Genomic DNA, 25499 nt, shown 5'->3' on the forward strand with positions numbered 1-25499 from the left:
ATCAGAGACAACTAATGACACCTGCCTCTGATTGAGAACCATACTAGGCCGAAACATAGAAATCCCCAAATCATAGAAAAACAAACATAGACTGCCCACCCCAACTCACGCCCTGACCATACTAAATAATGACAAAACAAAGGAAATAAAGGTCAGAACGTGACATATACAATATATTAAAACATGCAGTATAAGATATATTACAACCTGCAGTATAAGAGATATTAAATCCTGCAGTATAAGATATATTAAAACCTGGCAGTATAAGATACATTAAAACCTGCCAGTATAAGATATATTAAAACCTGATAGTTTAAGAGACATTAAAACCTAGGAATTAAAGAATGGATGAAAGAATGAATGAATGAAAAATGAATGAAATTGTATTTTTGTGTCAAATTGCCAATTAGCAACCCATCCCTTACAGGATTAATTGACACCTTAACTGCAATATTTCACCATGGTAATGATTGGATAATTATTCTTCCAGTGTTCTCTGCATCAAATAAAAAGTACATCATATAATTTGCTGCAGGAGGGACTGGTGCGCTTCACAAAATAGATAGAATCATGATGTAGGAAAAGCTTGGTCACAAACGGGTCTTCCAAATGGACAAAGTCAATACATAATAGGAAATAATAGGAACACAAGGCTGTTGAGTCTGCCGATAAGAATACGGTGATTGACAGAGTCAAAAGCCTTGGCCAGGTCGATGAAGACGGCTGCACAGTATTGACTTTTATCAATCGTGGTTATGATATCGTTTAGGACCTTGAGCGTGACTGAGGTGCACCCATGACCAGCTCTGAAACCAGATTGTATAGTGGAGAAGGTACGGTGGGATTCGAAATGGTCAGTGATCTGTTTGTTAACTTGGCTTTCGAAGACTTTAGAAAGGCAGGGTAGGATAGATATAGGTCTGTAACAGTTTGGGTCTAGAGTGTCACCTCCTTTGAATATACAAAAGAGAGGTTGAATAGACAGGTAATTGTAGGCGGCAACAGTGAGAGACTTATTTCAATATTTTTTAATTAGAAGTTAAAACTGTTTGGGTATAGACCTGGAAAGTATGACAGAACTTTGCAGGCTATCTCTGCAGTAGATTGCAACTCCTCTCCCTTTGGCAGTTCTATCTTGACGGACAATGTTGTAGCTGGGTATGGAAATCTCAGAATTGTTGGTGGCCTTCCTAAGCCAGGACTCAGACACGGCTAGGACATCAGGGTTGGCAGAATGTGCTAAAGCAGTGAGTAAAACAAACTTAGGGAGGAGGCTTCTGATGTTGACATGCATGAAACCAAGGCTTTTTCGATCACTGAAGTCAACAAATGAGGGTGCCTGGGGGACATGCAGGGCCTGGGTTTACCTCCACATCACCCGCGGAACAGAGGAGGAGTAGGATGAGGGTACGGCTAAAGGCTATCAAAACTGGTCGCCTAGAGCGTTGTTGGCAAAGAGTAAAAGGAGCAGATATCTGGGCGTGGTAGAATATATTCAGGGCATAATGCGCAGACGGGGGTATGGTGGGGTGCGGGTACAGCGGAGGTAAGCCCAGGCACTGGGTGATGATGAGAGAGGTTGTATCTCTGGACATGCTGGTTGTAATGGGTGAGGTCACCGCATGTGTGGGAGGTGGGACAAATTATGTATCAGAGGTATAATGACTTGAACAATGGGTTCCATTGTAAACTTAAACAATGATATCTAACCTAAACAACAGTATACAAGGCATTTTGACATATGAGAGAGACATACAGCGAGGCATAAAGTAATCACAGGTGTTGATTTGGAGAGCTAGCTAACACCAACTGGTAAAATGGCGATGACTGGTTAGAGAGGGTCGGTTAACTACACACAGAGCCTGAGTTCGCGGCAGACAGATTTAAAAAATAAATACATTTTAAATGAAAAACAATCTGGTGGTCTGTCTCCTCATGACTACATAATACCAGGGTATATCTGGTGGTCTGTCTCCTCATGGCTACATAATACCAGGGTATATCTGGTGGTCTGTCTCCTCATGGCTACATAATACCAGGGTATATCTGGTGGTCTGTCTCCTCATGGCTCAGCTACATAATACCAGGGTATATCTGGTGGTCTGTCTCCTCATGACTACATAATACCAGGGTATATCTGGTGGTCTGTCTCCTCATGACTACATAATACCAGGGTATATCTGGTGGTCTGTCTCCTCATGACTACATAATACCAGGGTATATCTGGTGGTCTGTCTCCTCATGGCTACATAATACCAGGGTATATCTGGTGGTCTGTCTCCTCATGACTACATAATACCAGGGTATATCTGGTGGTCTGTCTCCTCATGGCTACATAATACCAGGGTATATCTGGTGGTCTGTCTCCTCATGACTACATAATACCAGGGTATATCTGGTGGTCTGTCTCCTCATGACTACATAATACCAGGGTATATCTGGTGGTCTGTCTCCTCATGACTACATAATACCAGGGTATATCTGGTCTGTCTCCTCATGACTACATAATACCAGGGTATATCTGGTGGTCTGTCTCCAGGGTATATCTGGGGGTCTGTCTCCTCATGGCTACATAATACCTGGGTCTGTCTCCTCATGGCTATCTGGTGGTCTGTCTCCTCATGGCTACATAATACCAGGGTATATCTGGTGGTCTGTCTCCTCATGGCTACATAATACCAGGGTATATCTGGTGGTCTGTCTCCTCATGGCTACATAATACCAGGGTATATCTGGTGGTCTGTCTCCTCATGACTACATAATACCAGGGTATATCTGGTGGTCTGTCTCCTCATGGCTACATAATACCAGGGTATATCTGGTGGTCTGTCTCCTCATGGCTACATAATACCAGGGTATATCTGGTGGTCTGTCTCCTCATGACTACATAATACCAGGGTATATCTGGTGGTCTGTCTCCTCATGACTACATAATACCAGGGTATATCTGGTGGTCTGTCTCCTCATGACTACATAATACCAGGGTATATCTGGTGGTCTGTCTCCTCATGGCTACATAATACCAGGGTATATCTGGTGGTCTGTCTCCTCATGGCTACATAATACCAGGGTATATCTGGTGGTCTGTCTCCTCATGGCTACATAATACCAGGGTATATCTGGCTACATAATACCAGGGTATATCTGGTGGTCTGTCTCCTCATGGGTATATCTGGTGGTCTGTCTCCTCTACTACATAATACCAGGGTATATCTGGTGGTCTGTCTCCTCATGGCAACATAATACCAGGGTATATCTGGTCTGTCTCCTCATGACTACATAATACCAGGGTATATCTGGTGGTCTGTCTCCTCATGGCTACATAATACCAGGGTATATCTGGTGGTCTGTCTCCTCATGACTACATAATACCAGGGTATATCTGGTGGTCTGTCTCCTCATGACTACATAATACCAGGATATATCTGGTGGTCTGTCTCCTCATGGCTACATAATACCAGGGTATATCTGGTGGTCTGTCTCCTCATGACTAAATAATACTAGGGTATATCTGGTGGTCTGTCTCCTCATGGCTACATAATACCAGGGTATATCTGGTGGTCTGTCTCCTCATGACTACATAATACCAGGGTATATTTACATTTACATTTACATTTAAGTCATTTAGCAGACGCTCTTATCCAGAGCGACTTACAAATTGGTGTGTTCACCTTATGACATCCAGTGGAACTGCCACTTTACAATAGTGCATCTAAATCTTTTAAGGGGGGGGGTGAGAAGGATTACTTTATCCTATCCTAGGTATTCCTTAAAGAGGTGGGGTTTCAGGTGTCTCCGGAAGGTGGTGATTGACTCCGCTGTCCTGGCGTCGTGAGGGAGTTTGTTCCACCATTGGGGGCCAGAGCAGCGAACAGTTTTGACTGGGCTGAGCGGGAACTGTACTTCCTCAGTGGTAGGGAGGCGAGCAGGCCAGAGGTGGATGAACGCAGTGCCCTTGTTTGGGTGTAGGGCCTGATCAGAGCCTGGAGGTACTGAGGTGCCGTTCCCCTCACAGCTCCGTAGGCAAGCACCATGGTCTTGTAGCGGATGCGAGCTTCAACTGGAAGTCAGTGGAGGGAGCGGAGGAGCGGGATGACGTGAGAGAACTTGGGAAGGTTGAACACCAGACGGGCTGCGGCGTTCTGGATGAGTTGTAGGGGTTTAATGGCACAGGCAGGGAGCCCAGCCAACAGCGAGTTGCAGTAATCCAGACGGGAGATGACAAGTGCCTGGATTAGGACCTGCGCCGCTTCCTGTGTGAGGCAGGGTCGTACTCTGCGGATGTTGTAGAGCATGAACCTACAGGAACGGGCCACCGCCTTGATGTTAGTTGAGAACGACAGGGTGTTGTCCAGGATCACGCCAAGGTTCTTAGCGCTCTGGGAGGAGGACACAATGGAGTTGTCAACCGTGATGGCGAGATCATGGAACGGGCAGTCCTTCCCGGGAGGAAGAGCAGCTCCGTCTTGCCGAGGTTCAGCTTGAGGTGGTGATCCGTCATCCACACTGATATGTCTGCCAGACATGCAGAGATGCGATTCGCCACCTGGTCATCAGAAGGGGGAAAGGAGAAGATTAATTGTGTGTCGTCTGCATAGCAATGATAGGAGAGACCATGTGAGGTTATGACAGAGCCAAGTGACTTGGTGTATAGCGAGAATAGGAGAGGGCCTAGAACAGAGCCCTGGGGGACGCCAGTGGTGAGAGCGCGTGGTGAGGAGACAGATTCTCGCCACGCCACCTGGTAGGAGCGACCTGTCAGGTAGGACGCAATCCAAGCGTGGGCCGCGCCGGAGATGCCCAACTCGGAGAGGATGGAGAGGAGGATCTGATGGTTCACAGTATCGAAGGCAGCCGATAGGTCTAGAAGGATGAGAGCAGAGGAGAGAGAGTTAGCTTTAGTAGTGCGGAGCGCCTCCGTGATACAGAGAAAAGCAGTCTCAGTTGAATGACTAGTCTTGAAACCTGACTGATTTGGATCAAGAAGGTCATTCTGAGAGAGATAGCGGGAGAGCTGGCCAAGGACGGCACGTTCAAGAGTTTTGGAGAGAAAAGAAAGAAGGGATACTGGTCTGTAGTTGTTGACATCGGAGGGATCGAGTGTAGGTTTTTTCAGAAGGGGTGCAACTCTCGCTCTCTTGAAGACGGAAGGGACGTAGCCAGCGGTCAGGGATGAGTTGATGAGCGAGGTGAGGTAAGGGAGAAGGTCTCCAGAAATGGTCTGGAGAAGAGAGGAGGGGATAGGGTCAAGCGGGCAGGTTGTTGGGGGCCGGACGTCACAAGACGCGAGATTTCATCTGGAGAGAGAGGGGAGAAAGAGGTCAGAGCACAGGGTAGGGCAGTGTGAGCAGAACCAGCGCTGTCGTTTGACTTAGCAAACGAGGATCGGATGTCGTCGACCTTCTTTTCAAAATGGTTGACGAAGTCATCTGCAGAGAGGGAGGGGGGGAGGGGGAGGAGGATTCAGGAGGGAGGAGAAGGTGGCAAAGAGCTTCCTAGGGTTAGAGGCAGATGCTTGGAATTTAGAGTGGTAGAAAGTGGCTTTAGCAGCAGAGACAGAAGAGGAAAATGTAGAGAGGAGGGAGTGAAAGGATGCCAGGTCCGCAGGGAGGCGAGTTTTCCTCCATTTCCGCTCGGCTGCCCGGAGCCCTGTTCTATGAGCTCGCAATGAGTCGTCGAGCCACGGAGCGGGAGGGGAGGACCGAGCCGGCCTGGAGGATAGGGGACATAGAGAGTCAAAGGATGCAGAAAGGGAGGAGAGGAGGGTTGAGGAGGCAGAATCAGGAGATAGGTTGGAGAAGGTTTGAGCAGAGGGAAGAGATGATAGGATGGAAGAGGAGAGAGTAGCGGGGAGAGAGAGGGAAGGTTGGGACGGCGCGATACCATCCGAGTAGGGGCAGTGTGGGAAGTGTTGGATGAGAGCGAGAGGGAAAAGGATACAAGGTAGTGGTCGGAGACTTGGAGGGGAGTTGCAATGAGGTTAGTGGAAGAACAGCATCTAGTAAAGATGAGGTCGAGCGTATTGCCTGCCTTGTGAGTAGGGGGGGAAGGTGAGAGGGTGAGGTCAAAAGAGGAGAGGAGTGGAAAGAAGGAGGCAGAGAGGAATGAGTCAAAGGTAGACGTGGGGACGTTAAAGTCGCCCAGAACTGTGAGAGGTGAGCCGTCCTCAGGAAAGGAGCTTATCAAGGCATCAAGCTCATTGATGAACTCTCCGAGGGAACCTGGAGGGCGATAAATGATAAGGATGTTAAGCTTGAAAGGGCTGGTAACTGTGACAGCATGGAATTCAAAGGAGGCGATAGACAGATGGGTAAGGGGAGAAAGAGAGAATGACCACTTGGGAGAGATGAGGATCCCGGTGCCACCACCCCGCTGACCAGAAGCTCTCGGGGTGTGCGAGAACACGTGGGCGGACGAAGAGAGAGCAGTAGGAGTAGCAGTGTTATCTGTTATCTGTGGTGATCCATGTATATCTGGTGGTCTGTCTCCTCATGACTACATTATACCAGGGTATATCTGGTGGTCTGTCTCCTCATGGCTACATAATACCAGGGTATATCTGGTGGTCTGTCTCCTCATGGCTACATAATACCAGGGTATATCTGGTGGTCTGTCTCCTCATGGCTACATAATACCAGGGTATATCTGGTGGTCTGTCTCCTCATGGCTACAGGGTATATCTGGTGGTCTGTCTCCTCATGGCTACATAATACCAGGGTATGTCTGGTGGTCTGTCTCCTCATGGCTACATAATACCAGGGTATATCTGGTGGTCTGTCTCCTCATGGCTACATAATACCAGGTATATCTGTGGTCTGTCTCCTCATGGCTACATAATACCAGGGTATATCTGGTGGTCTGTCTCCTCATGGCTACATAATACCAGGGTATATCTGGTGGTCTGTCTCCTCATGGCTACATAATACCAGGGTATGTCTGGTGGTCTGTCTCCTCATGGCTACATAATACCAGGGTATATCTGGTGGTCTGTCTCCTCATGGCTACATAATACCAGGGTATACAGTGGGGCAAAAAAGTATTTAGTCAGCCACCAATTGTTCAAGTTCTCCCACTTAAAAAGACGAGAGAGGCCTGTAATTTTCATCATAGGTACCCTTCAACTTTGAAGGTACCCTTCAAAATGAGAAAAAAATCCAGAAAATCACATTGTAGGATTTTTTATGAATTTATTTGCAAATTATGGTGGAAAATAAGTATTTGGTCAATAACAAAAGTTTATCTCAATACTTTGTTATATACCCTTTGTTGGCAATGACAGAGGTCAAACGTTTTCTGTAAGTCTTCACAAGATTTTCACACACTGTTGCTGGTATTTTGTCCCATTCCTCCAAGCAGATCTCCTCTAGAGCAGTACTGTTTCGGGGCTGTTGCTGGGCAACACGGACTTTCAACTCCCTCCAAAGATTTTCTATGGGGTTGAGATCTGGAGACTGGCTAGGCCACTCCAGGACCTTGAAATGTCTCCCTTATTTTGCTTTTCGTACAGATGTTCACAGTCAGACTGTTGAAAAAAGGTCAGACATTCCATTTTGCCTAGGCTCCCCCTATGGATAGATCCCATTGAAAAACGTTATTAGCTATTCAGGCAGTTGGCATATCCAACAGTCTGTTCCAGAGTCTCACCATACATTAAAACGTGGTATACCACATCTCACCTCACAGGGTTCCCAGCCCATATTCCCAGTTATTGCAAGTATAGGTGCAAACTTGTGGACAAGTAAAAAGTAACGTACTGTTAAGAACATGTTCATTTTTAAAACACCTCTTAGCACATCACACTCCTGCTGAATAGTCCAGAACAGGACACACACATGTCTGATACAGTTTGGAAAACGTATCATAACCATTATCTTCGAGTGGTTTAGTTTGTCCTATAACTCCTCCAAGAGCTCAACTTGCTGAGTCGGCCAGGGCAGATGTTATGTATAGAAAAGTAACATGTTCATCTATAAAAAAATATATATATATTTATAATTGCTAGAAAACTCAAGAAAGTCTTGACCAAAACAAAATTGAAAATACCTGGTTTTCTAAAATGCATTATCTGTGTTTCTGTCTGGTTGATCATGAGTCTCTTTAACATCAAGTCATTATCTGTGTTTCTGTCTGGTTGATCATGAGTCTCCATCTTTTACACCAAGTCATTATCTGTGTTTTAGTCTGGTTGATCATGAGTCTCCATCTTATCTGTGTTTCTGTCTGGTTGATCAGTCTCAAGACATTATCAGTGTTTCAGTCTGGTTGATCATGAGTCTCCATCTTTAACACCAAGACATTATCTGTGTTTTAGTCTGGTTGATCATGAGTCTCTTTAACACCAAGTCATTATCTGTGTTTCAGTCTGGTTGATCACTGAGTCTCTTTAACACCAAGTCATTATCTGTGTTTCTGTCTGGTTGATCATGAGTCTCTTTAACACCAAGTCATTATCTGTGTTTCAGTCTGGTTGATCATGAGTCTCTTTAACACCAAGACATTATCTGTGTTTCTGTCTGGTTGATCATGAGTCTCCATCTTTAACACCAAGACATTATCTGTGTTTCTGTCTGGTTGATCATGAGTCTCCATCTTTAACACCAAGACATTATCTGTGTTTCTGTCTGGTTGATCATAAGTCTCCATCTTTAACATCAAGTCATTATCTGTGTTTCTGTCTGGTTGATCACGAGTCTCTTTAACACCAACTGACTGCACATAATAACATGTTCTGCAGGTCTTGTTCAGTTTCCGCCGTCAAAATACCATCAGCATATAAACAGATACTTAGCATTTCATCATCATATCTTACTCCAATATTTAACTGTTTATTTTCATGTAATAATTTACAAACATAACAAACATAGTTCTGGTGATAAAATACCATCAGGATACTTAGCATTTCATCATCATATCTTACTCCAATATTTAACTGTTTATTTTCATGTAATAATTTACAAACATAACAAACATAGTCGGTGATAAAAGGCGCCTCCTTGTTTTACACCCGAGGGTGAAAGCATAACCATATTCATTAACACACACAAGCAATTGGTACTTGTTAAAGAGACTGGATTGTGTGATAACATTTCCCATCAACCCCATGTCTTTGACAAACCATAGGCTAAAAGATCCCTATTTACCAAATCAAAAGCTTTTTGGAAATCGATGAAACATTCAAAAGTAGGCTTCTCTTCGTGTCATTTATTTCTGTTTATTGTACAGACTGAGAAGATATGATCTGTACAGGCTCTGGATTTACAAAAAACAGCAGAACCTTTTGATCCTCCAAATATGGAACTAGCCTTTTGTTGAGGATGGATGAATATAATTTGTGACTGTACTTCATAAACGTATGCCTCTATAGTTCAGTGGCACTCTCCACTTTCTGAAAGATGTGGGAATAGGATTCACTGTAGACTTATACCAAATCGAGGGCAGTATCCCGTACTCACTCTCGGGTCATTTCTGAAAGATGTGGGAATAGGATTCACTGTAGACTTATACCAAATCGAGGGCAGTATACCGTACTCAAAACACAAGACGTCAATTAATTTAAGGGATTTTAAAACTTCATTAGGAGTATGGGATGTATTAAAACCTGGCAGTATAAGAGATATTAAAACCTGGCAGTATAAGAGATATTAAAACCTGGCAGTATAAGAGATATTTTTTAAACCTGGCAGTATAAGAGATATTAAAACCTGGCAGTATAAGAGATATATTAAAACCTGGCAGTATAAGAGATATTAAAACCTGGCAGTATAAGAGATATTAAAACCTGGCAGTATAAGAGGTATTAAAACCTGGCAGTATAAGAGATATTTAAAAAACCTGGCAGTATAAGAGATATTTTTAAAACCTGGCAGTATAAGAGATATTTTAAAAACCTGGCAGTATAAGATATATTTCTAAAACCTGGCAGTATAAGAGATATTTTAAAAACCTGGCAGTATAAGATATATTTTCTATGGGGTTGACATCTGGAGACTGGCTAGGACCTTGAAATGCTTCTTACGAAGCCACTCCTTCGTTGCCCGGGCGGTGTGTTTGGGATCATTGTCATGCTGAAAGACCCAGCCACGTTTCATCTTCAATGCCCTTGCTGATGAAAGGAGGTTTTCACTCAAAATCTCACGATACATGGCCCCATTCATTCTTTCCTTTACACGAATCAGTCGTCCTGGTGCCTTTGCAGAAAAACTGCCCCAAAGTATGGTGTTTCCACCCCCATGCTTCATAGTAGATATGGTGTTCTTTAGATGCAACTCAGCATTCTTTGTCCTCCAAACACGACGAGTTGAGTTTTTACCAAAAAGTTATATTTTGGTTTCATCTGACCATATGGCATTCTCCCAATCTTCTTCTGGATCATCCAAATGCTCTCTAGCAAACTTCAGATGGGCCTGGACATGTACTGGCTTAAGCAGGGGGACACGTCTGGCACAGCAGGATTTGAGTCCCTGGTGGCGTAGTGTGTTACTGATGGTAGGCTTTGTTACTTTGGTCCCAGCTCTCTGCAGGTCATTCACTAGGTCCCCCCGTGTGGTTCTGGGATTTTTGCTCACCGTTCTTGTGATCATTTTGACCCCACGGGGTGAGATCTTGCGTAGAGCCCCAGATCGAGGGAGATTATCAGTGGTCTTGTATGTCTTCCATTTCCTAATAATTGCTCCCACAGTTGATTTCTTCAAACCAAGCTGCTTATCTATTGCAGATTCAGTCTTCCCAGCCTGGTGCAGGTCTACAATTAGTTTCTGGTGTCCTTTGACAGCTCTTTGGTCTTGGCCATAGTGGAGTTTGGAGTGTGACTGTTTGAGGTTGTGGACAGGTGTCTTTTATACTGATAACAAGTTCAAAGAGGTGCCATTAATACAGGTAACGAGTGGAGGACAGAGGAGCCTCTTTAAGAAGAAATTACAGGTCTGTTAGAGCCAGAATCTCGCTTGTTTGTAGGTGACCAAATACTTATTTTCCACCATCATTTGCAAATAAATTCATAAAAAATCCTACAATGTGATTTTCTGGATTTTGTTTTTTTCATTTTGTCTGTCATAGTTGAAGTGTACCTTTGATGAAAATTACAGGCCTCTCCCATCTTTTTAAGTGGGAGAACTTGCACAATTGGTGGCTGACTAAATACTTTTTTGCCCCACTGTACATTCAAAAGTGGTGTGTATATCTATCAATATCTAAAGTAGATGAGAAGGTCTTAGGGCTGCTGGGTGGGCTAATGATTTATTCATTAACTTTCAGTGTGTGTGTCTCTCTGTGTGTGTGTGGGGGGGTGTATAACCATTTAGTTACATTTAGAAATGAATATGTTCCTAGGAAACTAAGATTGCTCTGCACTACCTCAGGTAATTAAGGAATGTGGCTTGCTAGCGTCAGTTGACCTAACACGTCCATAACACATCAACACATGTTATTGTTTAAAGACAACTGTGGGACTTAGTTCTCACACAGCAGCAGTGATGCAGCCTGGTCAATGTTGTCTTTTATATATATATATATATATATATATATATATATGAGAGAGAGAGAGAGAGAGAGAGAGAGAGAGAGAGAGAGAGAGAGAGAGAGAGAGAGAGAGAGAGAGAGAGAGAGAGAGAGAGAGAGAGAGAGAGAGAGAGAGAGAGAGAGAGAGAGAGAGAGAGAGAGAGAGAGAGAGAGAGAGAGAGAGAGAGAGAGAGAGAGAGAGAGAGAGAGAGAGAGAGAGAGAGAGAGAGAGAGAGAATCCTGAATTAAATGTTGTACATCTGTCTTCCGTTTTGACAACAGCCTATTTCCCCAGGGCTTGGGAGCTCTCCTGCATACATACATACATAGTCAAAGTAGTTGTGTTGCTGGGGAGCCAGACAGTCAAACGCTACTTCTGTGTGTCACTGACAAATGGTGTCTGTTATTGAGAGAGGGATCTGAATATTACCCAGAGGCTTTAGAAAACAACTTCTACTAAAATGTGGAAAATATAAGAGCAAATCTAAAATTGCAAGTCCCTGTATAGTGCACTACTTTTTGCCTCAGCTTTTTATAGAGGACGAGGGTCCCATTTTAAGTTAAATCTTCTCTTTGTTGTATAAGGTGAATGAGGTCGGAGGTTAAGTATTCTAAAGGAGAGTGTCCATTCCAGAGGCCAATCAGAGTAGTCCAGTCAGAGTCATGAATATTCCGTAACAGAGGCCAATCAGAGTAGTCCAGTCAGATTCATGAATATTCCGTAACAGAGGCCAATCAGAGTAGTCCAGTCAGATTCATGAACATTCCGTAACAGAGGCCAATCAGAGAAGTCCAGTCAGAGTCATGAATATTCCGTTCCAGAGGCCAATCAGAGTAGTCCAGTCAGATTCATGAACATTCCGTACCAGAGACCAATCAGAGTAGTCCAGTCAGATTCATGAATATTCCGTAACAGAGGCCAATCAGAGTAGTCCAGTCAGATTCATGAACATTCCGTACCAGAGACCAATCAGAGAAGTCCAGTCAGATTCATGAACATTCTGTTCCAGAGGCCAATCAGAGTAGTCCAGTCAGATTCATTGATGTTAAATGATTCCATCATCAGAAATATTGCATGAGGTTATTGATTGATGACATCATCTCTGAGGGTTGTCCAGGTGCAGATTGAGTTAGGGACTGTATTCCAAATGGCATCCTATTCTTTATGTAGTGACCTTCTTTTGACCAGAGCTCTATGTGCCCTGGTCAAAGTAGTGCACTAAATAAGGACTAGGGTGCCATTTTGGATGCAATAGATAGTATTGACAAGAAATGGTCCAGAGTCCAGACAGGCAGTAATATCCTTCTACTGTCATGCCCTGCCCTTAGTTATCTTTGGTCAGGGTGTGACGAGGGGGGTATGTGTATTTGGTCCTGTCTAGGGTTTTTTGTATATCTCTGGGGTTTTGGTATGCCTAGGTAAATGTAGGTCTATGATGGCCTGAATTGGTTCCCAATCAGAGACAGCTGTTTATCGATGTCTCTGATTGGGGATCCTATTTAGGTTGCCATTTTTCCATGTTGGTTTTGTGGGTTATTGTCTATGTATAGTTGCCTGTGTCAGCACTCGTGTTCATAGCGTCACGGTCGTTTTGTTAGTTTGTTTCAGTGTTCTTCCTTTAATAAAGAGGAATGTAATTCTCATCACCCTGCGCCTTGGCCTCCTCGTTACAAGGACCGTGACAACTACAACATCATAACATGATGGCACCTTTTCACATTATCTGACACCGTCTTATTTTCCGACACAATCTAATACATGACACAATCTAATACCTGACACCATCTCACGCCTGACACCATCTCACGCCTGACACCATCTCACGCCTGACACCATCTAATACCTGACACCATCTCACGCCTGACACCATCTCACGCCTGACACCATCTCACGCCTGACAACATCTCACGCCTGACACCATCTCACGCCTGACACCATCTCACGCCTGACACCATCTTATTTCCTGACACCATCTTATTTCCTGACACCATCTGATTTCCTGACACCATCTCACGTCTGACACCATCTTATTTCCTGACACCATCTGATTTTCTGACACCATCTTATTTTCTGACACCATCTAAAAACCTGCCACCATCTTTTTTCTCTGACAAAGCGTGTATTGTTAATGGAAGGAAACAGGCAAACATTTAAATGTGTATTTACAGTGTCTGAATGCAATGTGTAATTAATGATAGTGAAGATTGATGGATCTCCAACGTTATGTCAAAATATTGGTGAACAGTAGCCAGTTATCTGGTGTGAGTGACATCATAATTACTCGCCTGGAAAATATGATGCCCATGAACGTGGTCTGTTTACCATTAACCTGTGTCTATCTTTTCAATGCTCTCATTGATAAGGAAATTAAATGAATGTTCAGGATAAATTAATCATTCGCTGTTGGAATATTGAATGTAACGTGGACAGTTTGTTGACACAAATTCATGTAGACATTTTTGACCTCCGTTCAAGATTATATTGAACAAATATCCACTGCACATAATATAATCCTGTATTTTGAAGGCATGGGCTGATTGTGTTCATTTTAATAGTAAAGAGTTGAATGGCATGCGAAATGTGAAATCCAATACCCGAGGACGTGTTTTAAGGTTATTTGCTTCCTCAATAATAAAAGCAACGATACATTAAGGGCTCAATTCAATCAAACCTGCATTGCAGTAGTTACGCAGATCTTTATTCCAGTGGTGAAATTAAGTCAGACTGGTCGTGGGTACTGCATAAAAACCTACAACTACTACCAAGGCCGGTATCTGTGTGGGCACAGGATAAATATTGTAAATACTGACACTGGAATGATTACCAAACTTGACCTATGGATGTAATACATTATTTGGTCTCATTTGACTGGATTATCTGTTATAGTTATGTTCCAGCTTCTCCTCCAGACAAATGTAAATAAATACCGTGTTCAGTACACATTCATCCTGATGGTATGTTTGGACAGGGCGTAACACAAATGTGGTGGTGTTACATAACACAGAACAACAAGGAAACACAGAACTACAAGGAAACACAGAACTACAAGGAAACACAGAACTACAAGGAAACACAGAACTACAAGGAAACACGGAACAACAAGGAACCACAGAACTACAAGGAAACACGGAACAACAAGGAAACACAGAACTACAAGGAAACACGGAACAACAAGGAAACACAGAACTACAAGGAAACACGGAACAACAAGGAAACACAGAACTACAAGGAAACACAGAACTACAAGGAAACACAGAACTACAAGGAACCACAGAACTACAAGGAAACACGGAACAACAAGGAAACACAGAACTACAAGGAAACACGGAACAACAAGGAAACACAGAACTACAAGGAAACACGAAACAACAAGGAAACACAGAACTACAAGGAAACACAGAACTACAAGGAAACACAGAACTACAAGGAAACACAGAACTACAAGGAAACACGGAACAACAAGGAAACACAGAACTACAAGGAAACACGGAACAACAAGGAACCACAGAACTACAAGGAAACACGGAACAACAAGGAAACACGGAACTACAAGGAAACACGGAACAACAAGGAAACACAGAACTACAAGGAAACACGGAACAACAAGGAAACACGGAACAACAAGGAAACACGGAACTACAAGGAAACACGGAACAACAAGGAAACACGGAACTACAAGGAAACACAGAACTACAAGGAAACACGGAACAACAAGGAAACACGGAACTACAAGGAAACACGGAACAACAAGGAAACACGGAACTACAAGGAAACACAGAACTACAAGGAAACACGGAACTACAAGGAAACACAGAACTACAAGGAAACACGGAACAACAAGGAAATACAGAACCACACGGAAACACGGAACAACAAGGAAATACAGAACAACAAGGAAACACGGAACAAGGGAACACGGAACCACACGGAAACACGGAACCACAAGGAAATAAAGACCCACACGGAAACACGGAACCACACGGAAATACGGAACAGCAAGGAAACACAGAAACACAGAACAACAAGGAAACACAGAACAACAAGGAAACAAGGAACAACAAGGAAACAGTTTCTCTGCACATTAAAACATAGTCAGTTGGTCTCTTTATAACATAGTCAGTTGGTCTCTTTATAACATAGTCAGTTGGTCTCTTTATAACATAGTCAGTTGGTCTCTATAACATAGTCAGTCGGTATCTATAACATAGTCAGTTGGTCTCTATAACATAGTCAGTTGGTCTCTTTATAACATAGTCAGTTGGTCTCTATAACATAGTCAGTCGGTCTCTTTATAACATAGTCAGTTGGTCTCTATAACATAGTCAGTTGGTCTCTATAACATAGTCAGTTGGTCTCTATAACATAGTCAGTCGGTCTCTTTATAACATAGTCAGTTGGTCTCTATAACATAGTCAGTCGGTCTCTTTATAACATAGTCAGTCGGTCTCTTTATAACATAGTCAGTCGGTCTCTATATAACATAGTCAGTTGGTCTCTATAACATAGTCAGTCGGTATCTTTATAACATAGTCAGTCGGTCTCTATATAACATAGTCAGTTGGTCTCTTTATAACATAGTCAGTTGGTCTCTTTATAACATAGTCAGTTGGACTCTATAACATAGTCAGTTGGTCTCTATAACATAGTCAGTCGGTCTCTATAACATAGTCAGTTGGTCTCTTTATAACATAGTCAGTTGGTCTCTATAACATAGTCAGTTGGTCTCTTTATAACATAGTCAGTTGGTCTCTTTATAACATAGTCAGTTGGTCTCTATAACATAGTCAGTTGGTCTCTATAACATAGTCAGTTGGTCTCTATAACATAGTCAGTTGGTCTCTATAACATAGTCAGTTGGTCTCTATAACATAGTCAGTTGGTCTCTTTATAACATAGTCAGTTGGTCTCTTTATAACATAGTCAGTTGGTCTCTTTATAACATAGTCAGTTGGTCTCTATAACATAGTCAGTCGGTCTCTTTATAACATAGTCAGTTGGTCTCTTTATAACATAGTCAGTCGGTCTCTTTATAACATAGTCAGTCGGTCTCTTTATAACATAGTCAGTTGGTCTCTATAACATAGTCAGTTGGTCTCTATAACATAGTCAGTTGGTCTCTATAACATAGTCAGTTGGTCTCTTTATAACATAGTCAGTTGGTCTCTATAACATAGTCAGTCGGTCTCTTTATAACATAGTCAGTCGGTCTCTTTATAACATAGTCAGTTGGTCTCTATAACATAGTCAGTTGGTCTCTTTATAACATAGTCAGTTGGTCTCTTTATAACATAGTCAGTTGGTCTCTATAACATAGTCAGTTGGTCTCTATAACATAGTCAGTCGGTCTCTTTATAACATAGTCAGTTGGTCTCTATAACATAGTCAGTTGGTCTCTATAACATAGTCAGTTGGTCTCTATAACATAGTCAGTCGGTCTCTTTATAACATAGTCAGTTGGTCTCTTTATAACATAGTCAGTTGGTCTCTTTATAACATAGTCAGTTGGTCTCTATAACATAGTCAGTTGGTCTCTTTATAACATAGTCAGTTGGTCTCTATAACATAGTCAGTCGGTCTCTATAACATAGTCAGTTGGTCTCTTTATAACATAGTCAGTTGGTCTCTTTATAACATAGTCAGTTGGTCTCTATAACATAGTCAGTTGGTCTCTTTATAACATAGTCAGTTGGTCTCTTTATAACATAGTCAGTTGGTCTCTATAACATAGTCAGTTGGTCTCTATATAACATAGTCAGTTGGTCTCTATAACATAGTCAGTTGGTCTCTATAACATAGTCAGTTGGTCTCTTTATAACATAGTCAGTTGGTCTCTTTATAACATAGTCAGTTGGTCTCTTTATAACATAGTCAGTTGGTCTCTATAACATAGTCAGTTGGTCTCTTTATAACATAGTCAGTTGGTCTCTTTATAACATAGTCAGTTGGTCTCTATAACATAGTCAGTTGGTCTCTATATAACATAGTCAGTTGGTCTCTATAACATAGTCAGTTGGTCTCTATAACATAGTCAGTTGGTCTCTTTATAACATAGTCAGTTGGTCTCTTTATAACATAGTCAGTTGGTCTCTTTATAACATAGTCAGTTGGTCTCTTTATAACATAGTCAGTTGGTCTCTATAACATAGTCAGTTGGTCTCTTTATAACATAGTCAGTCGGTCTCTTTATAACATAGTCAGTCGGTCTCTTTATAACATAGTCAGTCGGTCTCTTTATAACATAGTCAGTTGGTCTCTTTATAACATAGTCAGTCGGTCTCTATAACATAGTCAGTTGGTCTTTATAACATAGTCAGTTGGTCTCTATAACATAGTCAGTCGGTCTCTATAACATAGTCAGTTGGTCTCTTTATAACATATTCAGTTGGTCTCTTTATAACATAGTCAGTTGGTCTCTTTATAACATAGTCAGTTGGTCTCTTTATAACATAGTCAGTTGGTCTCTATAACATAGTCAGTTGGTATCTTTATAACATAGTCAGTCGGTCTCTTTATAACATAGTCAGTCGGTCTCTTTATAACATAGTCAGTCGGTCTCTTTATAACATAGTCAGTTGGTCTCTTTATAACATAGTCAGTCGGTCTCTATAACATAGTCAGTTGGTCTTTATAACATAGTCAGTTGGTCTCTATAACATAGTCAGTCGGTCTCTATAACATAGTCAGTTGGTCTTTATAACATAGTCAGTTGGTCTCTATAACATAGTCAGTCGGTCTCTATAACATAGTCAGTTGGTCTCTATAACATAGTCAGTCGGTCTCTATAACATAGTCAGTCGGTCTCTATATAACATAGTCAGTTGGTCTCTATAACATAGTCAGTTGGTCTCTTTATAACATAGTCAGTCGGTCTCTTTATAACATAGTCAGTCGGTCTCTTTATAACATAGTCAGTTGGTCTCTTTATAACATAGTCAGTTGGTCTCTATATAACATAGTCAGTTGGTCTCTATATAACATAGTCAGTTGGTCTCTATATAACATAGTCAGTTGGTCTCTATATAACATAGTCAGTTGGTCTCTATATAACATAGTCAGTTGGTCTCTATATAACATAGTCAGTTGGTCTCTATATAACATAGTCAGTTGGTCTCTATATAACATAGTCAGTTGGTCTCTATATAACATAGTCAGTCGGTCTCTTTATAACATAGTCAGTCGGTCTCTTTATAACATAGTCAGTTGGTCTCTTTATAACATAGTCAGTTGGTCTCTATAACATAGTCAGTCGGTCTTTATAACATAGTCAGTCGGTCTCTATAACATAGTCAGTTGGTCTCTATAACATAGTCAGTCGGTCTCTTTATAACATAGTCAGTTGGTCTCTTTATAACATAGTCAGTTGGTCTCTATAACATAGTCAGTCGGTCTCTTTATAACATAGTCAGTCGGTCTCTTTATAACATAGTCAGTCGGTCTCTTTATAACATAGTCAGTTGGTCTCTTTATAACATAGTCAGTTGGTCTCTATATAACATAGTCAGTTGGTCTCTATATAACATAGTCAGTTGGTCTCTATATAACATAGTCAGTTGGTCTCTATATAACATAGTCAGTTGGTCTCTTTATAACATAGTCAGTTCGTCTCTATAACATAGTCAGTTGGTCTCTATATAACATAGTCAGTTGGTCTCTATAACATAGTCAGTTGGTCTCTATAACATAGTCAGTTGGTCTCTTTATAACATAGTCAGTTGGTCTCTTTATAACATAGTCAGTTGGTCTCTTTATAACATAGTCAGTTGGTCTCTATAACATAGTCAGTTGGTCTCTATATAACATAGTCAGTTGGTCTCTATAACATAGTAAGTTGGTCTCTATAACATAGTCAGTTGGTCTCTTTATAACATATTCAGTTGGTCTCTTTATAACATAGTCAGTTGGTCTCTTTATAACATAGTCAGTTGGTCTCTTTATAACATAGTCAGTTGGTCTCTATAACATAGTCAGTTGGTATCTTTATAACATAGTCAGTCGGTCTCTTTATAACATAGTCAGTCGGTCTCTTTATAACATAGTCAGTCGGTCTCTTTATAACATAGTCAGTTGGTCTCTTTATAACATAGTCAGTCTATATAACATAGTCAGTTGGTCTTTATAACATAGTCAGTTGGTCTCTATAACATAGTCAGTCGGTCTCTATAACATAGTCAGTTGGTCTTTATAACATAGTCAGTTGGTCTCTATAACATAGTCAGTCGGTCTCTATAACATAGTCAGTTGGTCTCTATAACATAGTCAGTCGGTCTCTATAACATAGTCAGTCGGTCTCTATATAACATAGTCAGTTGGTCTCTATAACATAGTCAGTTGGTCTCTTTATAACATAGTCAGTCGGTCTCTTTATAACATAGTCAGTCGGTCTCTTTATAACATAGTCAGTCGGTCTCTTTATAACATAGTCAGTTGGTCTCTTTATAACATAGTCAGTTGGTCTCTATATAACATAGTCAGTTGGTCTCTATATAACATAGTCAGTTGGTCTCTATATAACATAGTCAGTCGGTCTCTTTATAACATAGTCAGTCGGTCTCTTTATAACATAGTCAGTTGGTCTCTTTATAACATAGTCAGTTGGTCTCTATAACATAGTCAGTCGGTCTTTATAACATAGTCAGTCGGTCTCTATAACATAGTCAGTTGGTCTCTTTATAACATAGTCAGTCGTTCTCTTTATAACATAGTCAGTTGGTCTCTATAACATAGTCAGTCGGTCTCTTTATAACATAGTCAGTTGGTCTCTTTATAACATAGTCAGTTGGTCTCTTTATAACATAGTCAGTCGGTCTCTTTATAACATAGTCAGTTGGTCTCTTTATAACATAGTCAGTTGGTCTCTTTATAACATAGTCAGTTGGTCTCTATAACATAGTCAGTTGGTCTCTTTATAACATAGTCAGTTGGTCTCTTTATAACATAGTCAGTTGGTCTCTATAACATAGTCAGTTGGTCTCTATAACATAGTCAGTTGGTCTCTTTATAACATAGTCAGTTGGTCTCTATAACATAGTCAGTCGGTCTCTTTATAACATAGTCAGTTGGTCTCTTTATAACATAGTCAGTCGGTCTCTATAACATAGTCAGTTGGTCTCTTTATAACATAGTCAGTTGGTCTCTTTATAACATAGTCAGTTGGTCTCTATAACATAGTCAGTCGGTCTCTATAACATAGTCAGTTGGTCTCTATAACATAGTCAGTCGGTCTCTTTATAACATAGTCAGTTGGTCTCTTTATAACATAGTCAGTCGGTCTCTATAACATAGTCAGTTGGTCTCTATAACATAGTCAGTCGGTCTCTATAACATAGTCAGTCGGTCTCTTTATAACATAGTCAGTTGGTCTCTTTATAACATAGTCAGTCGGTCTCTATAACATAGTCAGTTGGTCTCTTTATAACATAGTCAGTTGGTCTCTTTATAACATAGTCAGTTGGTCTCTATAACATAGTCAGTCGGTCTCTATAACATAGTCAGTTGGTCTCTATAACATAGTCAGTCGGTCTCTTTATAACATAGTCAGTTGGTCTCTTTATAACATAGTCAGTCGGTCTCTATAACATAGTCAGTTGGTCTCTTTATAACATAGTCAGTTGGTCTCTTTATAACATAGTCAGTCGGTCTCTTTATAACATAGTCAGTTGGTCTCTTTATAACATAGTCAGTTGGTCTCTATAACATAGTCAGTCGGTCTCTTTATAACATAGTCAGTTGGTCTCTATATAACATAGTCAGTTGGTCTCTATAACATAGTCAGTCGGTCTCTATAACATAGTCAGTTGGTCTCTTTATAACATAGTCAGTCGGTCTCTATAACATAGTCAGTTGGTCTCTATAACATAGTCAGTTGGTCAGTTGGTCTCTTTTGGTCCCTTCCTAAGGAAAACGGCAGTATCTATAGTACGTGTTCACTATTTATCACTCAACACATGGCTTGTGTCCAAAATGGCACAGTTTTCCCTATATAGTGCACTACTTTTGACTAGTGCTCTTGTCAAAAGAAGTGCACTATATAGGGACTAGGATGTCATTTGGGATGTTGGAGACTTGTCATAATCTACTATTTGCAGATCCAATTTTCATCAGCGCCTCTGAAGTTTGCATGACTTGATAACATATTCAGCCAGTATGTGTCTGACCCCCCTGTCATTGCTCTCCTCATCTCCCCTGTGTTATCACTGACCAGTGGGTTTATCTGTCTGACCCCCCTGTCATTGCTCTCCTCATCTCCCCTGTGTTATCACTGACCAGGGGGTTTATCTGTCTCCTCATCACCCCTGTGTTATCACTGACCAGTGGGTTTATCTGTCTCCTCATCTCCCCTGTGTTATCACTGACCAGGGGGTTTATCTGTCTCCTCATCTCCCCTGTGTTATCACTGACCAGTGGGTTTCTCCTCATCTCCCCTGTGTTATCACTGACCAGTGGGTTTCTCCTCATCTCCCCTGTGTTATCACTGACCAGTGGGTTTCTCCTCATCTCCCCTGTGTTATCACTGACCAGGGGGTTTATCTGTCTCCTCATCTCCACTGTGTTATCACAGCCAGCTGTAGGTAGTGGATGCGTTCCAAATGGCACCCTACTCCCTACATAGGCCCCTATGGGCCCTGGTCAAAAGTAGTGCACTACATAGAGGCCCAGTTTCCCTTATGGCTGAGAGTTTGGGCCCAGTTTCCCTTATGGCTGAGAGTTTGGGCCCAGTGCCCCTTATGGCTGAGAGTTTGGGCCCAGTTTCCCTTATGGCTGAGAGTTTGGGCCCAGTTTCCCTTATGGCTGAGAGGTTGGGATGCTGGGCCCAGTTTCCCTTATGGCTGAGAGGTTGGGATGCTGGGCCCATGGCCCCTTATGGCTGAGAGGTTGGGATGCTGGGCCCAGTGCCCCTTATGGCTGAGAGTTTGGGCCCAGTTTCCCTTATGGCTGAGAGTTTGGGCCCAGTTTCCCTTATGGCTGAGAGTTTGGGATGCTGGGCCCAGAGCCCCTTATGGCTGAGAGTTTGGGATGCTGGGCCCAGAGCCCCTTATGGCTGAGAGGTTGGGAGGCTGGGCCCAGCGCCCCGTATTGCTGAGGGGCTTAGAGGCTGGGAGGCAGGTTCCAGCGCCCCGTATTGCTGAGGGGCTTAGAGGCTGGGAGGCAGGTTCCAGCGCCCCATACGGTTGAGGGGCTTAGAGGCTGGGAGGCAGGTTCCAGCGCCCCATACGGTTGAGGGGCTGGGACCAGAGCACTGTCCTGGGGATCTGGTTCTAGTGCCTTGAAGCCTTATCGCCCTACAGCACAACTGGCCTTTCATGCCTTTGATCGGTAGAAATTAGTTTCTCTTTCCACGTCCACGCTTCTTTTTGTGAAGCAATCCCCCCACCAAACCCATACCCCCCCACCAACCCCATACCCCCCACCCCCTGCCCCAAAACCATTTCAAGGAAAATTACAGAAACTTTCTCTTTGTTAGTTTCACTTGACCTTGGGGGAATGTTTTGTGGTTATTGGTAAGAGAGGTGGAAGAGTAACACAGAATAAAGCAGAGTACTATATATCATAGGCTAATGACATTCAGAGCATAACAGACATATTGGTTGTATGACATGCGAAACCATAGTCATGGTCACAGTGAGATGTGTGAGTACCCAAGCAGTCTGCCAGTCAGGCAGTCTATCTGGTTAATGAAACGTGTAGTTCACATCATGCTGTGTAGACTGGGAAACATGTCCCACAATGACCCGAAGAAGAGAACTAAACAGGAAACATGTCCCACAATGACCCGAAGAAGAGAACTACACAGGAAACACGTGTCTGATTGAACAGACTGCAGTCCGCCCAAGCAGAGAGGATAAGTTGAAGTTAAGTCCAGTTGAAGCTCGCATCCGCTACAAGACCATGGTGCTTGCCTACGGAGCTGTGAGGGGAACGGCACCTCAGTACCTCCAGGCTCTGATCAGGCCCTACACCCAAACAAGGGCACTGCGTTCATCCACCTCTGGCCTGCTCGCCTCCCTACCACTGAGGAAGTACAGTTCCCGCTCAGCCCAGTCAAAACTGTTCGCTGCTCTGGCCCCCCAATGTTTGAACAAACTCCCTCACGACGCCAGGACAGCGGAGTCAATCACCACCTTCCGGAGACACCTGAAACCCCACCTCTTTAAGGAATACCTAGGATAGGATAAAGTAATCCTTCTCACCCCCCTTAAAAGATTTAGATGCACTATTGTAAAGTGGCTGCTCCACTGGATGTCATAAGGTGAATGCACCAATTTGTAAGTCGCTCTGGATAAGAGCGTCTGCTAAATGACTTAAATGTAAATGTAAATGTGATAAGGGGTGTAGGAGGTCTACCTGTGAGATTCAGACTGCAGTCCGCCCAAGCAGAGAGGATAAGGGGTGTAGGAGGTCTACCTGTGAGATTCAGAATGCAGTCCGCCCAAGCAGAGAGGATAAGGGGTGTAGGAGGTCTACCTGTGAGATTCAGACTGCAGTCCGCCCAAGCAGAGAGGATAAGGGGTGTAGGAGGTCTACCTGTGAGATTCCTGCTCCAGAAACACAGCCAGGAGAAGACAGGACAAGACAGGAAGGGGGCTAATGTAGAGTGCATTCCAAATGGCACGTTAATTCCCCATATTGCCCTGGTCAAAGGTAGTGTACTATATTGAGAATAAGGTGCAATTTGGGACTCACACTAATAATTATACAGGCATTAAAAGGATAATGAGCTCATTGGAGTCAGGGCAACATCACCCCTGCCGTTCTCCCTCTGCTAAAAAGAGAGTTATAGCCACCACTTTTCACCCCACGCAGGTTCCTGGGATGGGTTTAAATGGATTCCTATGGCCTGGGGTGGAGGATGTGAAGTCAACCAGGAGGGAGATCATTACCAACAGGCTGTGGAGGACCTCCTGCTCTCATTCTACTGTTTATTACAGTGGGTACATGCTTCTGCCAAAATCACCATTTCCTGACTTTATTGGCTATTTCAAGGTGTATACAGAAATACAGACATGATTAGACCAACGTGGCTCCTACATTGTGACCTTTAATGTTTAAAAATGTCATCTGTTTATTTTGAAAGGTGCAAACAAGTCTTGATCTGTAACTGAAACATCAAGTCTATAGATCAGATATAGATCAGATATATATCAGATATAGATCAGATATAGATCAGATATAGATCAGATATAGATCAGAGCCGACCTACGATGTAATAATCACTACTGTCTGTCTGGAATATAGATCAACACTGAGTCAATCACTACTGTCTGTCTGTCTGGAATATAGATCAAAACTGAGTCAATCACTACTGTCTGTCTGCAGGGAATATAGATCAACACTGAGTCAATCACTACTGTCTGTCTGGAATATAGATCAACACTGAGTCAATCACTACTGTCTGTCTGGAATATAGATCAACACTGAGTCAATCACTACTGTCTGTCTGCAGGGAATATAGAACAACACTGAGTCAATCACTACTGTCTGTCTGGAATATAGATCAACACTGAGTCAATCACTACTGTCTGTCTGGAATATAGAACAACACTGAGTCAATCACTACTGTCTGTCTGTCTGTCTGGAATATAGATCAACACTGAGTCAATCACTACTGTCTGTCTGGAATATAGATCAACACTGAGCCAATCACTACTGTCTGTCTGGAATATAGATCAACACTGAGTCAATCACTACTGTCTGTCTGTCTGGAATATAGAACAACACTGAGTCAATCACTACTGTCTGTCTGGAATATAGATCAACACTGAGCCAATCACTACTGTCTGTCTGCAGGGAATATAGAACAACACTGAGTCAATCACTACTGTCTGTCTGGAATATAGATCAACACTGAGCCAATCACTACTGTCTGTCTGGAATATAGATCAACACTGAGCCAATCACTACTGTCTGTCTGGAATATAGATCAACACTGAGTCAATCACTACTGTCTGTCTGGAATATAGATCAACACTGAGTCAATCACTACTGTCTGTCTGTCTGGAATATA

This window comes from Oncorhynchus nerka, linkage group LG14 (genome assembly GCF_034236695.1).
Source record: "Oncorhynchus nerka isolate Pitt River linkage group LG14, Oner_Uvic_2.0, whole genome shotgun sequence".
Lineage (NCBI taxonomy): Eukaryota > Metazoa > Chordata > Actinopteri > Salmoniformes > Salmonidae > Oncorhynchus > Oncorhynchus nerka.